General features: G+C 32.2%; 1 long non-coding RNA gene across 1 annotated transcript; it reads right to left on the minus strand.

The window, feature by feature from the left end:
• Window positions 1–12,838: 12,838 nt before the first annotated feature.
• LOC110696100 lies at window positions 12,839–17,888 on the minus strand. The gene is made up of 5 exons (XR_002506250.1): window positions 17,576–17,888; window positions 16,244–17,479; window positions 15,505–15,617; window positions 14,884–14,942; window positions 12,839–13,627 (listed from the first exon to the last, which is right to left on the minus strand). It is a non-coding gene; the product is annotated as an uncharacterized LOC110696100 (long non-coding RNA).
• Between the last annotated feature and the right edge of the window lie 323 nt (window positions 17,889–18,211).

Below are 18,211 nucleotides of genomic sequence, written 5' to 3' on the forward strand. Positions count from 1 at the left end.
AACATTACATGTTTAATAAAATGACTACTTTGTCGTGTTGTATATTGGACACATGAGATGATTGTATGTAATATATATTTTGTTCTAGTTCACATTTATAATTTCTATTGCATTGCACTTTCATGTATGTTTATATTTTATAATTTTCTACAAGATATAAAATATTTAGGCCATATTCGCTTGAGCTTCTAGGTAGAGTAGATTAAAGCAAAGCATAACAACTCAAAAGAAAAGGGCTTTAAATTATTGTTGGTGTTTTATATAATGCTACAAATACCCAATGAGTCTATTTAAGCTGATACATGCGGATTTAGTAACGAGTTTGTGTTGTCCATGTCTCACCATTTTTGAACTGTTACATTTTTCATGAAACTATGAGGATAAATTCAAGACATTCATTAAATTGATACTGGATAACCTAATTATCTTAAATATACTTGTATTATATTAGGTCAATATAATTGTAAAGGATTCCAAACACTATTACTCATTTACCCCTTATATGATTTATTGTACAACCTCCCATCACTAGTATCCTTCAATAATCCTTTGATCCCACTAATAGTTTTAGGCTCTGTTTGGTAGTTAGCTTATTGGGGGTATATTAGCTTATTTGACTAACTTTAGTTGATTGACTAGTCAAACAAGCTAATACAAGTGTTTGGTAGTAAACTTATTAAAAGAGCTTATTCCACTAAATAAGCTCTTTTTGGAAAAACTCATTTTAGGAGCTTTTTCAATTAGCTTATTCATTAATTATTGTGAAATGACACTTATAACCTCATTTTAAAATTCTATCTAAACTACCTACCCCACAATTAGCTTATTGGTCATTTCACATACTCAATCATCTTTAAGCTATCAGCTATTTACCAAACACTTTTATATAATCATTTAATACAATAAGTTAGTCAAATTAGTTAATAAAATCAGTTAGTCAAAATCAGCTAACTCAATCAGCTTCCAGCTTTCTCCCAAACAGGGCCTTAGACACCATCAAGCATCAACTAGTCATAAAAACATATATTTTAATTAGGCCTAAATTATACTACCTCCGTTACACATTATTTGCAACAATTAGATATTTTTTCTCTCTATTTTATGTCAAATCGTTGCAAATAATGTGTAACGGAGGTAGTAATAGTATCCCGTAATCCTTGTGAAAGTATTAGATACCAACAAACTTAGACCACTCTCAATGGTGAGCAAAAAAAATGCCCACCCACTATCTCTCTACCCACTTTCTCTCTCAACAAATCTGTTTTTCTCATGGGCAAATTTTTTTCACAATTTCTCTCCCAATGGTGAGCAAAAAAAATGCTTGCCCACTACTCTCTCTCTCTTACTTTTTCAATACCCCACCATTACTTTCTCTCTCCTACACAACACTTCTTTATTTATTAATTTCATTTATATTTTAACAATATTACTCCAAATAAATAAAAACTAGTCTAAATTTGTGTAACTTATTTTTTTTTATTTGTGTCGTTTTTATCGTTAAAATAAAGAATATGGAGGATTTATGGTATTTCTGAAATTATACCAAAATATACCAAAATGCATGTCTATTTATAGAGAATTAAATTTTATGACCGTTGGTAATTTTAATTTTTTTTTTAATAAATATTTATTTCAGAATTTGCATTACAAAAAATATAACCATTGCAAATTATGGAGCCCACCAGAGCACTATTCATCTTCAAAAATGCTCAAGTCTTGGGCATTTTCAGAAATGCTCATGAGCATTTTTTGACTTTTTCTCATTTGCTCACCATTGTAATGCATGAGTAAATTTTATGCCCACCCAAAATGTCCATGAGCAAATTTTTAGCTCATCATTGCTAGTGCTCTTACGAATGAAGTTGGTTAATTGTTTAATTAGGCCTGAATTCTGACGACATTTGTGGCCCACACGAGCTCAAACACCATGTGTATTAGTGTATAAATAAGTAAACAGTAAGATCTTATATTAATATTATAATAACATGTTCAAAAGCATACTTTAGTTGACACGCAAATCTGGTTACAACTGGGGAAGTATCACCTAATTAATCATGCTGAATGTTAGATTAGATTGTGATTATTAAGGAGGACAAAATGGTAAAAGATGCATTGTTAGGTGAATGGTTGACCGTCTTAGATGACGAAATGGCTGACGTATATATTTGAATTACTGAATTTTTTTACTGTTGTCATTTTTAGTACTCGTACTTTTTACCAAGTCTATACATAAACATGGCACTGGATCGGGCCGGCTCATATTTCGACATAAAATATAACATAGACGAAGTAATCCTAACACTACCGAAGTAATCCTAAAAAAAAGCCCAACAAAGTAAGTTTATATTATATGAGCAGTTACATATAAGAATTTGTGTTTTAATTTTTTATCATAAAAATAAAAATATTTAGCTAATATAAAACAATAAAAGAGATTTGAACTAATAACTGTTTTTTTTTTTTTTTTTTTTTTTTTTTTTTTTTTTTAAGGTACATATCGGTTATCAAAAATATTTAGATAGGGAGAGGGTTAAATTTTGAATATAGTCGGAGTAGTATAGCTAATGAGGGGGGTGGTGGGGGAATCGAAGCATAATTCTATTGGCTGAGTAAACCTATTGGCAACACTATCACATTTACTGTTGGCCGCATAACGCAACATACTTGTCAATAACTAATTGTTAGTTTGTTACACCACGTTATGTACATAGGAAAGCTAAATGTCTAATTGCATAGATAAGTGGATAACAATTAGGTTAATTACAATAGGCAATTGCAACAAAATTTTCCTTAAACGACCTTAGTGAACTCATCAAATACTCAATCAAACAAAATAATTCGCATTTTTTATTATACTAAAAGGCTAAAAACTTGAATCTATTACATAAAAATCATATACTCCATATTTTTCGGTTATAAAAAATATATTACCTACGAGAATTAAATAAGTTTAGCAAATTAATCAAAGATTAATACTCTGTAACACATACTCTTAAACCTTAATACCCTACGTGTGTGTTTTTAAATTTGTGATCAAGTGAGCTAGGTACTTTGCAATCCGTACTCATACACGAATGATTTAATGCATTTTTTTATTGGTTAATAGAAGTTTCTGTAATTTATTTACTACCTTCCTTTTACATAATGTGTAACAATTGATTATTTTTGTGAAGTGTAAAGTTTTAATTGTTGCAAATTATACAAAAGGATATACTGTAGTTTTTTTTTGATAGCTATGATTGTTCATTTAGTTGTTTGAAGTTAAAAAAAAAAAAAAAAAAAAAAAAAAAAAAAGATTTAACTATACCTGTCTAGTTGTCAATTTTCCCAAAAAAAAGAGAGAGATTACAACTTTACAAGTAGATGTTGTTATCAACAAAGGTTGCCGGAGAGAAGTGCTTCGTAGTTAGGATCATAGTTCATAGGAACATCGTTGATGTAGTCGGCTTGGTCGTCTTCATGGTCCCAAAACACAATCAAGCTACGTCCATGTCTATGTCCACTTCCCAAACAATGGACCACACGTCCACAAATATATTAGAGTAATACATGAATATCATTATATACCAATATTTATACTCTTGTTAGTGATAACATAAACATTACTTTTTGTACTTTCTCTTCTTTATACCCTATTATTTCCTTTGATGAATTAGGGATTTCCCTTGTGAAGAAGGGTTCCTAATATTTTCTTTTTTTTTTTACGCTAAAAAAAATGCTTATACGAGAATTTAGCGGAGAAAGTATGTAGAATTCAATGCTTATAAAATCCACTTGTAATCCACGTCAGTCTTAGGGCATGTTCACATTTACTGAACTGAGCTGAGCTGAGTTGAACTGAACTGATTGGAGCTGAACTGAACTGAATTGAGCTGAAATGAATATTTTATGAGATAGGAAAATTAACAGCTGAACTGAACTGAACTGATTGGAGCTGAACTGAACTGATTAGAGCTGAACTGAACTGAAATTAAGTAAATGTGAACAGACCCTTATACAAGAGTTTCATATAAAATAAATACAATAATAAATTATAGTAGAAGACAGGAAAGAGTGAAGTTAGCATAGAAAATTAGAAAGGTATTAATGGTAGCATCACTTGGATTTGATATCATATTACCATTGAATTTGTAAGAGGATCAAAGTAAAGGTGATCACGGGACATATCGAGTTTGTCCCAAAGCGTCCCGTTCCAGGTCAAAGATTTGAATTTTAAGTCGAAAAAGTTGTGAACAAACCCACTACCAAAAAAAAAAAAAAAAAAACTTTTTAGGTCAAATTCAAATCGGTTTATCTAAAAAATGTAAGCTTCGGAAACCCAAAACCCTTTTTTTTTTATTAATAAAATCTGCCCGTAACCCAGTATTTTCGGGCTGGGTTGGTCTGGGCCAGCAGGCCGGGCCAATCAAATTCTTTCCTCCAAGCACTCATAATTATTAAGAGTTGTTTGGACTTTGGAGGTGGGTCTTGAGATATTGGGAAAGCTAACCAGCTAAGTACTCCAAGTGTCTCCCACACCTCAACCTCATCTCTTTAATTGTAATTATCAATAAATTACAATGTAAAAGCAATTAAAACAACCAATCAATTTTCAAACCTACATACACTCACGTAACTTATGGGAAAAACCCATCATCGTTATTGTCAATGTGTTGACAATTTTGCATGTCTATCCAAAATTATGCATGTCAGATGTCTATGACTGCAGTGTGTATCTAACTTTACTCGATTGTGAATTTGTGATGCACATTAGGAGACACATAAACAAACAAAGATCATATCATATTATCATGTAGCTAATTAATTACCAAGGCGACAGACGTTATATTTTCATTTTTCAATCCATTGATTGTATTGTGTCCGCGCGTGTGCGTACAGAGAGCTAAATATTGTAAATGAGATTTGAAAATACCCCTTTAATACTTTATACAATTAAGCTAGTTAATCATCCACACGGCCACACCATAATAAAACGTAAACTATAAATTAATGTTAAGTGTTGTAACTGTTAAGAATAAATGAATGTAATATACATGAATGCTCATTGTAGAGACATCAAGGCAACTCTTCCGTTCTTAATACTCGGCTATATCTAACTGTTTACAAATCGGAGTCAAGCAGTTATAGTGTGTTCATCAGTTAATGTCTTGAGTATGGGAGTCATGGGACATATATATATATATATATATATATATATATATATATATATATATATATATATATATATATATATATATATATATATATATATATATATATATATATATATATATATATATATATATATATATATATATATATATATTCTTGAGTCAAATATCTTATTCAAGGTGGTCCAAATATAGAAAGATTCATCCTCCAAATTGCAACCAATTGTTATAATATTACTACATTACTTATCCATCATTTAGCTAGACAACCTTCCAACTAATTATGGAGCATGGGTTAAGTGCTCATCATCATACTTGAATTGGATGAGTTGTCAAAATATTATAATTCTGACATTTGACCTTGTCCAAGAATATTCATATCAAATTTGTAGTTTTATATTCAGTAATTGTTGCTAGTATATTCATAACTTAAGGAATTAATTAATACAAGTGTGATCAGGGGCGGAGCTAGAAGGGGACGAGTGGGGACACTTGTCCCCCCATTTTCAAAAAAAAAAATTAAAAAAAAAAAAAATTAAAAAAAAAAAAAAATGCAATTACAGATTTACATGCTCTGTTGCGTTGCGACATTTTCCAGCCAGCCAAAGCCAAACCCTAAGTTTTTCAATTTTCAATTTCTCTCTCTTCGATTCGCCCTCGCCTGTCGGCTAGCCGGCTCGCCGTGACGCCGTCCACCGTTCGCCGGCAGTTCGCAGCAGTGACGAGGTTCAACAGCCGCCCTTGAGCCTTCGTCCTTCGTGACTTCGTGTGTTCGTGACTTCGTCTGTTCGTCAATCGCCTAGCCGGCTCGCCGTGACGCCGTCCACCGTTCGCCGGCAGTTCGCAGCAGTGACGAGGTTCAACAGCCGCCCTTCAGCCCTTGAGCCTTCGTCCTTCGTGAATCGTGACTTCGTGTCTTCGTGACAGCGTGACTTCGACACTTCGTCTGTTCGTCATATGCATTTCAATGGAGGTATGAATCAATGAATGTATGATTAATTGAATAATTGATTACTTGTTTTGTTGTTTAAATGTTTAATTGTTTAAATTTACAGTAAATCTGAAATTCTGAATTTCATATTTTTATTACTTGTTTAAATGTTTAATTGTTTATATTTTTATTGTGAATTTGTCATTTGTGTTAGTAGATTTATGTTTTCTAACAGCAAGGGGTAAGTTGGAGGGTTTTTTGGAGGAGGAACGAGTGGTAGGAACATTGTTCCATAGTCGGAGGGAACTTGCGGAATGTGATGATTTATCACTACTCTGATATTTGCATTCAGCGTTTTCAGATTCTCTAATGGGGGTGGGTATTCAGCAGTGTTCTCCTTTTCGCAGCATTGTTCTTTCGATTCGATGATAGTAACTGGTTCTCCAGGGGGGTGGAAAGAGGAGGGTTAGCAAAAAGAGAAGATGAGGGGGATGAAGAATCAGAATTAGCAACAATAGGTGAAGATAAAGGAGAAGGAGAAGCACTGATTGGGTAAGTAATTCTTGGGACTTGACGATATTGAATCGGATGATTTTTCGAGGGAAATGTTTTCTCTGAGTATTTATTTTTTGTGTGGGAGATCTTCTGAGAGCTCTTATTCCTAGTATTTTTATTCCTTTTCGAGGTATTTTCTTCTTTTTCATCCACTGTTGAATATTTTCATCATTTTGAATTGTATGACTAAGTATATATTTGTATTTTGAAATTTTAATATTAAGTATTAACCAATTTGTGTGTGAGTTTTTTTTTTGTTTTTTTTTTTTTGTTAAGCTTTTCGTAAGTTAAGCATTTTGTCCCCCCAAGTTGAAAATCCTGGCTCCGCCACTGAGTGTGATTTTTTTTTTTTTTTTTTAAAAAAAAAATCATCCAACATGAACTATTCCGTATATTATATTTTACGCAAATAATTCTCCATATATATATATATATAATAAAAAAAACTAACTTATTATTCAAAGTTGGTTCAAAGTCGGACAAGTAGTAGCACAAATAATTTGAGAAAATGATAGAATTAATAAAAGTGAGCTTATATACGTCAATCGATATTACATTTTGATAATACATTTTCTTAAGGTCCTTCTCCCTTTTTATTGAGAGATTTAATTATAATAAAGAGGCATAGAACGAACGAAGCTTGTACATGTAATACAAATTTGATTTGTAAATTCAAAGCTTATTATGGATTAGATTAGTATATATTCCTTACATCCAATTGAAAACCAATAGTCGAAATGACACTATAAGTCTGTAATCTACGTAATATATTTTTATGATAACTAACTTTGAACTAATCATTTAATCTTAATCATCATGACTTACCTCATACATTGTCTTTTTTTCCTTTTCATAGAGGGCACACATAGTATATGCCCATCATCCATAGGACTCCTCTAAAGTAATTTTAAAACCTTTAGTTGGGTCCTTTGGGGCATCATTTGGACGATTAAGATTTAAAGCATGACGAACCTTTTGTTTTTTTTTTTTTCTTAAGAAAGTCATTAAAAGCTAGTAGGTAAAGTATATAGTGAAGATGAATGAAGGAGAAACAAATATCAATTTTAAAATTAGATTCAAGATCCATATATATTGTTATTGCATACTTTATTAACTATTCGTTGTATTAATTAGCTTATTTTGTTTCAAAAAAAAAAAAATAGTTTATCTTTTACCTACTAAAACAACATTGGATTGTTGTTGTCAAACTCTCAACTTGAATATTTTTCATTAAGGTAGTGAAAGAATTTTTATTTCCCTTTCAAGAAGCTTGAGTTTCAACTAATATTGTTTGTTGGCAATATCATCATGTATTGCCTTTAAAAAAAGAAAGAAAAAAAATCTTATTTTCAAAACAATTTTTAATTTCCCTTTCAACTTCTATTGTTTGTTGACAAATGGCAACATCATGTATTGCCTTACAAAAATCTTACCCTGGCCTTTCCTTAGGTAAGTTTCATAGTAAATTGACTTCTCTTTTTCTTATCGTTATTATTTGTAATAACAACCATTGTACTATATGTATATATTCTTTATTATTGATAGCTCGATATATTTATAAAGACTTATGATTACATTATCATATTCGGAGTATAATACCAATATATATTCCTACTTTAACTTTTTAATTTCCTCATCAAAGTGGAGTAGGTTGAACAATGATATCTAGAACAATAATTGAAGAAAAAATAAAGAATAAGGTACAAATATTATTCTTTCTTAGTGATAGAAAAATGTTTGATTGTAAATGATAAACCGTTGGTGATGTTCGTACCACAACCTATGAGCATATTTCTAAGCAAATAAAGCAAGCTAAAATGAGTACTAATTCTTTCTATAAATGTTCGATGATTGAAACATCTAAAAATTCCTGATTTAATTTCCATTTTCCTACATTTATGAACGAACATTTGTCACTTGTAGAGCTTTAGTACATTGTGGTGCGAACCTCAACAATAATAATCTAGGAAAGCAAAATAAAGCACAAATATTCCAACTCCATACAAATTAATGAAATTATTGATCAAATTAAATTAAAGGATCTGTGAAACAAAGAGTATTCCAATTAATATTCTTGGTCACAAAACACATTGTATCTTTGCACATGATTGCAAGAATAAATTATTGTATCCCTCTCCAATCGTCAACGTACTTTAATTTTCAGTTCTTCAAATATCTTCTCACTTTTTGTTTTAATTCATTTTTCAAAGAATTTGTTATAGTCATTTCTTAGGTTTTTAGCTTGATCATGAATACACCTGAGTCAAGTGTATGCGAATATGTGATCTCAATTCTTAAAATTAGAGACTGATAGTCCATTCTCCATAGCATACTCCATAGCTTAAGTTTTTTTAGTTTTTTATTTTTTATTTTTTATTTTTTTATATTCTATTTTTACTAAAAAAAAGGATCTAAAAACGATATACAAAACAACAAACCATTATAGGTACAAGTATAATATGTAGTTCTAGAGATGTGCATTCTAGTCACATGCATTATTTGTGGTGCAATGTAAAGACTAAAGGGTACATTTTTAACCGATTCCTATATGACAACAATTCATACTTCGCATGACACATATATATATATGGAGTAGTACTTAGTCTAATGGTAAAGTTTATATTTCAGTGAAATTAAACTCAAACTCGCTTAAAGACGATTTAAAGAAAAGTTTTTTACTTCAAATTATGTACTCTTCCTCTTCATTTTCAATGACCTAACCCATTATACAGGACTGTATAAATAACTCCGCACACACCAAAAAATAATTTACACATGCAAATTACAAATAAAAAAGTGAAAGACACACGCTCCAAGCTTTTTGCCGTATGTGGTGGGCTTCCAAACTGCCAAATCCTGATCCTTTGAAAAGAGAAAGAGTTAACAATGATACCCTTCCACTCATGCAACAGCCAACGACCTTTTCCTAGCTTCTTTCCGACAGTCCGGTTGATCTTGGGAATTATACCATTATTATCATATCTTTATATATGATTATCAGACTAATTAGAGGTTGCTACTGCACGTCTCCAATTTATTTAACAATTGCTGTTTACAAGATTGTATAATTATTATCAAAGAGGCCAGAATTAACATAATCATTATGCGACAATGAGCTAGTATTATATTTATTTTGTAGTTGTAAGTTTTGTAAATGACGAAAGTGTTATGTTTAGTACATATATAATTAGATCAGAGTTGGTCGTTTTAAGTCATATAAAGCTTTAGAAGTTGACTTTTACACGATTTTCATTGTAGCATCTGTGTTTTAGAATAAAAAAATTTTATAAACAAAATATCTTAACTCACCTATATTGTCATACTTCGCATTAAGGAATTTTGTTTGAAATAAGTCATTAAATATATAAATACAATGCAATATATATACTTCGCTGATAATAAAAAAAAATACTCATACACATTCGATTAGTGAGCCAAAAGGTTGACTTGAGTAGTGCCAGTGCACCATTTATAGAACTTGAAATCTTAAGTTCTAGTGATCGTGAAATATAGAATATGGGAAGCCTAGTCTAATACAAATTCTTAAATGAATCTGGTTCACACTAATTTATTGTGGACCACTAATATTAGAGAAACTATGATTGTTTTATTAATTTTTTAAAAAAAAGTCACTATAATAAAAATTAGGGTCACTATATTAAAATAAAAGTTATTTTGGTAATATATAGGCTATAAGAGGTTAAATTTTTTAATGAAATATTTTATATACGGGTTAATATGAAAAATAAAGGTCACTATGTTAAAATTAGGGTTATAACGTTGTATTCAAGTTCACAATAATATTAAATGTTGTACAAGTTTTAATAAAGGTTACTACCTTAAAAATATGGTTACTATGTTAAAAATAAGGGTCACTATGTTTAAAATAACATCAATTGCGTATGTATAAATATCGGGTCCACAATAATATATTATTGTGGACCAGGTCCACGCAAGTCTTTTTGTTATTCTAATTGGTAACTCAATACACTTTTACCAAAGTTATCAATTATGTGATATTTTTGAGTTGCATTAATTTAAATTATCATGAAAAACTAAAATTCGACATATATAAATCATTATTTAGCCAATTGATCATTAAAAGATCTTTACTAATTCTCAACATTTATTGATATACCACTAAACTCTATTAGGTTAGCTTAGATTAATTTTTTTTGTCACAAGATCCAAAACCAGAATTGCAGGAGAAGTCGGCTAGTCGCCACATTAATTAATTATCAACATATAAAATAAATTGGCCTTACAAGTTGCCGCAATTATTTCAATAACATGCAAATAACGAAGAAAAGGGATGAAAAGTTGGTCAAATTGTCGAAAAGTAGCATCACCCTTTGTCTCTTTCCAGGCGTTTAAGGGACTAATTACTCTTAGATTCTTAGTTAAAGTGCATTAATATTATATTAGGGGTATAGTTTAGTAAGATTGTATAAAATTAATCATAGTACTCATAAAATAATAAAAAGTTAGAATTATAGAAAGAGATTTGTTTGTTTTGAGATATCATTGTTTATACATCAAGTTAGAAATTGTGATGGGTAGCTCCGTAGCTAGCTAGGAGACGTTTACATTAGTAAAAGGTGTTTATTTTATTTTTCCAAACATATCAAAAAATATTACATGTACTTATTTTAATTCATCTACATTAGAAAGGTGGCCACCCTAGCTTTAATTAAGGGAAAGTTACTATTTATGTGAGGTTATATGAAGTGATACATGTCACGCAATATTCTCTATTTAGATCGGGATAGTATCTATATTTTTTTTTTTTTATAAAAAGTTCTTCAAAATATTAAACATAAAGAAGATACTTATCGTTTAATTTCTCTTTTTAAGCTTCAATGCATATCGATAAGACTGAATACATAGCTTAATCTTAACTTGATCGAACTAAGATTGATCCAAATTCTATCTTGAATTGAGATTGATTTGATTAGAATCGAGCGGTCATTTAATTATACTCGTATATGCACCTCTAGCAACAATAATTGAGATATTAGATACGAATTGCTAGTCCCTTTTAAAACTGTTTTGAGTGAGTAGTAAAATAGAGAATTTTTTGCGTGAGATCAGATTCATTGTAAGTCTAATATATATGACAATAATATTCTAATATATGACATTAATATTCTAATACTTCGTATATGACATTAATAATCTAATGTCAGATTTTTAATGTCAGAGTCACCTAATTTGTTTGGATTAAAGTAATACTCACATAAGGCAAAATAAAATATTCCTTTTTTTTGAGGAAAACGCCTGCGGGAAAATTTCATTAAAGGAGGTCAATTTCCGCTAAAATAAACAAAATAATTAGTGGAAACTGGAAATAAGTAAAAGATGGCGGACTTGAAGTATTGTGTTAGGTCCAAGTCCAAGTCGGCGATACGGCAAGATCTTAAAATCGTTGGTCACATGACAATCCAATACAAGTATAAATTATACTTCCTCCTTTTTTTTATTATTGCACCATAGGGGTTGGGTGCACATATTTTGGTAGTGGAAAAAAGTAAGAGAGAGAAAGGTAAAAATGTAAAATTGCCCATGTGATATATTGATAAATTTAAAAGTAAGTGTGAAAAAGCAAGGGTATGTTGGGTATTTATAGTGTGAACACAAATAATTTTTTTCCTAAAGAGGAAATGGTGCAATATTTGTGAAATTTCCCAAAAAGGCAAGTGGTGCAATAATAAAAGAACGGAGGAAGTGTACTACAGTATATAGTCTATGAAGCATGATAAATCTGAAGTTACCGTTGCTTTTTTTTCTTTTATTTTTTTAATTAGTAATTTACATTCCAACATGATGTTTGATCAAAGGTTTTTAGTTTTTACTACTCCTAGTAGGATTGCCATAATAGTGCAATGGCATGGTGTGAACTGTGAAGCTGTTACAGTGAACACAGAAAGCTGTTTCCTGTGATGTTTTTAATAAATTTAGCCCGGCGAGTTATATGAATCTGAATTCGATCTAGTTCTAAATGCAATAGTCAAATTCGCGTGATGCGTGAAAACTGTGGGAGATCGAGGTTTTGCTTTCAAAGTTGATGTTTTAATCTAAAGATAGAATTTAACATGATTAACTATAATTAGGCACAGGCACACAGCATATGATGTGTGGATGATGTGAAGAGACAAAGATACAGAAACTGGTAATGTACAGGATTAGTAGAACATGTCAAAAGAGTCGGGTTGAAATGCTGCTGCTGATATTATAATACAACTATAAATTTACTAATGTACATAAATACTTTGTATATAATAAGGTAAGATACAGAAACTGCTAATGTACAGAAGTACTTTGTATATAATAAGGTAAGATAGACGCGATTAGAATAAAATTGAAATAGAGAAATCAACATCAACCATCACTTGAATTCAAAGCTGGAAAGCTTTTGCTTAATAGTCAAGCAATTACCGCACGCATACATTTTTCTTCCAAAGAATTCGGACCGAGCACAGCCAATCAGAGTAGTGCCCATAAAAAACAGGATTTGTACAAAAATGATACAAGTAAAGCTTTTTGGTAGCACAGGTTTACATTCTGGGGTAGGTGGTGAAGGCTGAATTAAGGTTGTTGAGAATCAACATCATAAGATTCTAGGTGCAGAGGTAAGTGGTCAGTGTCAATACAGCACACAAGGAGTTTTGTTACCTTGATTGATTAGTCGGAACTTTTCCTTCCCAGTCCAACAAGAAAAAAAAGGTTTTGCGGGTAATTTACAGGTAAAATTGGGAAACTGCACACGAAAAATTAGAGTAACTTGCAAAGTGCTAATTGGCTATAAGAGGAACTGTATGAACTTGCTTGAAATAGAACACCAGAAAACTGAAAGAGCCAAGCAAAATCGTGAACTGAGTGGAGAAAGGTGATAAAACAATGACACTTCTAAAATTCAATTTCAGTGTCGAAGAGGCGGATCATCACATCAGAGACCACTCTTCTGGCAAAAGGGATGTAGCTTAGACTGTACCTGCAACAGCCAAAGAATACAAATGGTTGGTTTTGTAGTTTAAGCAGCTTCTTAAATTCTTAAGATCAAATATATCAGGAAATAGAAAATTTATCCTTCAGGAAAGCCTTATCTCACAAGTCAACATTTAGAATTTCGCGAGTTTAAATGGCCCACAGGCCACAGCAAACACCTTAAAGAGTCTTTGTCTGAATTCTGCTAGGCTTTCCTCCAACACCCTCCTCTATAGTAATATCAATTTATCCCATCACTTACCTTTTGTAAGAATATTTTCCAGCGCAAAGAACAACCATCATTCGTAAACCTAAATGCAATTGCACAATTTAGCTAACTTATATAGTTTTCTGTTTAAGAAACCATGTTGGGCTTATGTAGTGACTTTTCATTCACTATTTCTTTATCTTTAAGAAGAGGTGTCAAAACATGTCCTTTTGAGCTTTGGCACCAGAGAATGGATAGTTGGGAGACTTGATTATTTTTTTTTTTTATTCTTCGATTGTCTTATTGTACATTTGTACCCGTGGGTGGGGGGGGGGGGTGCCAAATAAGACTTCAGAGGTTGGTGTATGTTCTAAATATGCTTTCTCTGACACTGTGATGTATGACCCCTATTGTCTTCTTTAAGCCTTAATCAAATGTCCTTTAAGGGGTACAGTGTACTTAATGGTCTCCTAACTACAAAGAATTATTCATAAAGGGAAATATAGCTCCTCCTGGCCACCTCGTGATTCCACAGTTCCACCCCAGACCTGCTCTTATATTCATCAGCCTAAAAATGTTCATCAAATCATCAGCAGAAGGCTATGCTTAAGTCAAAATGTAATGTTTTCAGAGATGTCCACATCATGTATGCAAGCATGATTTCACCCCCCCCCCTCTCGAGATAGGAGGCTAGAGCAGTTCAGTAGCTCTTTGACTTCAAGACGTGAGGCCAAGGGTCGAATCCACGAAGCTCATTCTAGTAGGGATTTCACTGAAATCCCCCCTCCTAAGATAGACCTTCTCAATCCCCCCTCCCACCCCCCCCCCCCCCCCAAAAAAAAAAAAAAAGCAACAACAACAAAAAACAATGAGCAGATGAAGAACATTGGTCAATAAATAGATAGCTTCTACGTTCAGGCTTACAGATATAGAGAGAGCCACATGCACAATCATAAAGGAATGGTTAGAATAACACCCCCCCCCCCCACCTCCCCCACCCACACATGCACGCATAGGAAAAAGCAGCTTAAAATTCAGTGGATAAGAGAACTCACCAAATGAGAGCACATATCTCACATATCATAGCAAACATAGTTAAAATCTTGCTGTGGATCTGCAAAGGCAGAAAGCAAAAGAAATTGCCAATATTAGACCTTAACAAAGGCTTCAACTTCCTTTAGAAAGATAAAAGAACTAGGAGGGAAAATACACTTTAATGGCCTCTTTTATGAGAACAATAAAGGGTATGCACACCAAAGTTGAAATGCCACAAATATGTTTTATATAAGGAAGAACGAGACACTACAATCTCTATGCCATGAAATTTTTTATTGCATGGCAAACTTCAATGACTATATAATTCAAACTCTTCAAAGTGCATAAGAAAAGAAAACCTTAGCTAACTATAGAAATACATGAAGATATCAGAGGGTCATCAAGGACAAATATCATCTACAAGGATAGTTCATCGTTTCATAAAATATATCACTAAAGGTAGCCAAGGAAGTATGCCTATAGGTTTTTAAAGGAAATTGCTAATCAATCAATGATTAGTTGTTTTTTTTTTTATACATTTACCCCAAGTCTTAACTTTTTAACCTTAAGACAACAACAGCAACAACAACATCCAAAAAATATGTAATATAATGTTGCTGATTGATAAAAAGCAGACCTACCAATATAGCACAAATTAGTGCCAAAATTACACATCCCAGGTAGACTGCAGTTGCATAACGACGAACAGGATCAAACATCTTTCTTAATTGCTCAGCTGGTCCAATGAGGAAGGCTGTAGTGCCACACAAAAGAAACATGATATATAAGATCATGCAATGTGCTGAATAGTTTGGAAAAAGTGAATTTACATTGACATGGTGGCTTGCCCAAAGGTTATTCATGATTAATAACAGACAATTAGGCATAGCTACAGTTAACTTGTTAATTGAAAGTCATGTTGTGTACCCTAGTTTTAATGTCAGAGGTTACACAAGCACAAAGGTCTGAAGTTAGCAATATAATGTAAAAAATGAAACCTTTTGGATTTTTCATGAATCTTGAGCCACAAGACTGTAACCATGGATCTTTCTGTACTTGTGGGAGCAAATGCAGGTTGTATGACATATTGATTTTATTGGTAAAAGTAAAAACAGAACATGAAGTTGAAAAGCAGGCTGCAAGTCTTGGGCTACTGAGAGAATGTGGTTTCGTGTCTAACGTAGATGTAAAATAAATAAAATCAGACTCTCTGAGAGGACCTACTGAGAGAATGTGGTTTCGTGTCTAACATAGATGTAAAATAAATGAAAAATCTCCCCAAAAAAAAGCATGTTCCAAACAGTAGAAGTACATATTAACAGTTTAGGGACCTAGACTTGCACAAAAAGTGAAAATCAAGTAGTGAAAGAACATGTTTACCTTCCAACAGCCATCACATTCCCAAAAGTAAACAGCAGGGCAAACTTGATGGGCTTTACGAACACGATAATTGACTGCCAAAAATTCAAATAACACTATGTTAGGAAGAAATTTTGATGATTCACACGAAGAATTACATAAAATCCTTTTGGTCACAATTCATAAAGATAAAGCTTGTGTTATTCAAATGATATAAATCTTTCTGATTGTAGAGAGTACTATATTTTTTTAGCTTTAAGCTAGTAATGATCCTGAAAAATCCAATACACAACACATTCAAGTGAAAGAAACATGCAGAAATAAAGTTAGCATATGCTGCTAGCCTGCTAAGCTGAAATTTACCATAATAAAGCCAATCCACATGGACAAGGTGAACAAAAAAAGTCCTAATTCCTAAGCAATAAACCTTTACGCACCACCTATTGTCATGGTTGCTTATTCATTGTTTGAATACTCCCTATGAGATAAAAAAAAAAAAAAAACTGTAAAGTGTAAATATAGAAAACTAGATGGTGCTCCAAACGGCCAAACCCCAATGCCAATCCCTTTCGGATTCAAAAAGTCGCTCCCTCAATTCAGGTAGGGCCCTTAAGTTTTTTTTTCCATATCTTTATCATGTTCAAGACTGAACTAAATTCCATTCCATAGATAGAAAGCCAATGAAGGTCAAGGTCAACCATCCAACTACTTGGCAGTCAGCACAAAAGGCTCCATGAAAAAATAAACCCATTACAAGGCAGATGCTGATTGCTTAACAAATCACAACGACCCTTCATTTCCTTCTTTGTTGAAATAATTATCCACTACAAAGTCATGAATCATGATGCTATCCGGTTCATCGACCGCCCCTTTATCAGTAATTCCAGTATTACATGAAATCTAAGAAATCATTCAATGCAAAAAATAATCACACATCATGCACATTGAAATCACCAAATCCAAGGGAGCAGTATAGAATAAAGTAAACACATAAAAATTATAACTTTAGGCATAAGATGAATTCAAACAGCTAATTGACTTTCATTATACAAAAGCACATGATTCAATTATTCACTAACAAAAATTCCATCACATTAATACCCTATAATACACAAGGTACCAAAATTTTCCCCAGAAAAGAGGAAAATTGATCCAAATCCTTGAAATTAAGATTAAAAAGAAAAGGGATTCAATATTTCATTCCAAGAATATGAAGAGAAATCCGCCGAGCAGACAAGCAGCAAACGCGTACATTCTCTGCGGACAAAAAATCAAAATTTTTAGTGAGATTAAATTGGGGAAAAAAAAAAAAGCTGATGAATTTACAGAAAGAGAAAAGATGAAATGAAGAACCTGGGTGTAAGAGAGAGCACAAAGATCATCATCATCGGTTGTTTGATCGTCGAAGAAGCGTTCATTTCTTTCTTCATCATCGTCTCCTCCTAAAATGGATTTCCACATTATTTACTTGTTTTCTTTCTCTTGTTTCTGGGTTTACTTTCTTCTACTGCTGTAGCCTGAACCAATTGGGCTCTAACATTTGCAATTGCCAGCATATAAAATTCGAACTAAATGGCCTAAACGATGTCCCGGATTATCATGCGAAGTACTTAACATACTCGGTATCATATTTTATGCTTGTAAGGTATTACCAATAGAGTCACTACGGATTTACAGTGGTGGTTGAGTCTTAACCTCTTTAATACGGAGTACTCCGTAATATGGAATTCTTGAAATCAACGGACAATTTTAAGCGGATCTCGAAGTAATAAATATTCACAAGCAATAGTAACAAACATGTTCGTTTAAAATCAAGTTTATATACGTAGTACGTAAGTTTAAAAACAAGTTTATGAACGTAAGAAGTTGCATTGTTACTTCGTTTATTCCTAATCAACGTCGGTATGTATGTGCAGCTTAATCCATTAATTATGCGACATAGTGCAAACTTGGGCAAAACATTGCCCTATTTGCCACGAAGTGAATTAA

Source organism: Chenopodium quinoa, unplaced genomic scaffold (genome assembly GCF_001683475.1).
Source record: "Chenopodium quinoa cultivar QQ74 unplaced genomic scaffold, ASM168347v1, whole genome shotgun sequence".
Lineage (NCBI taxonomy): Eukaryota > Viridiplantae > Streptophyta > Magnoliopsida > Caryophyllales > Amaranthaceae > Chenopodium > Chenopodium quinoa.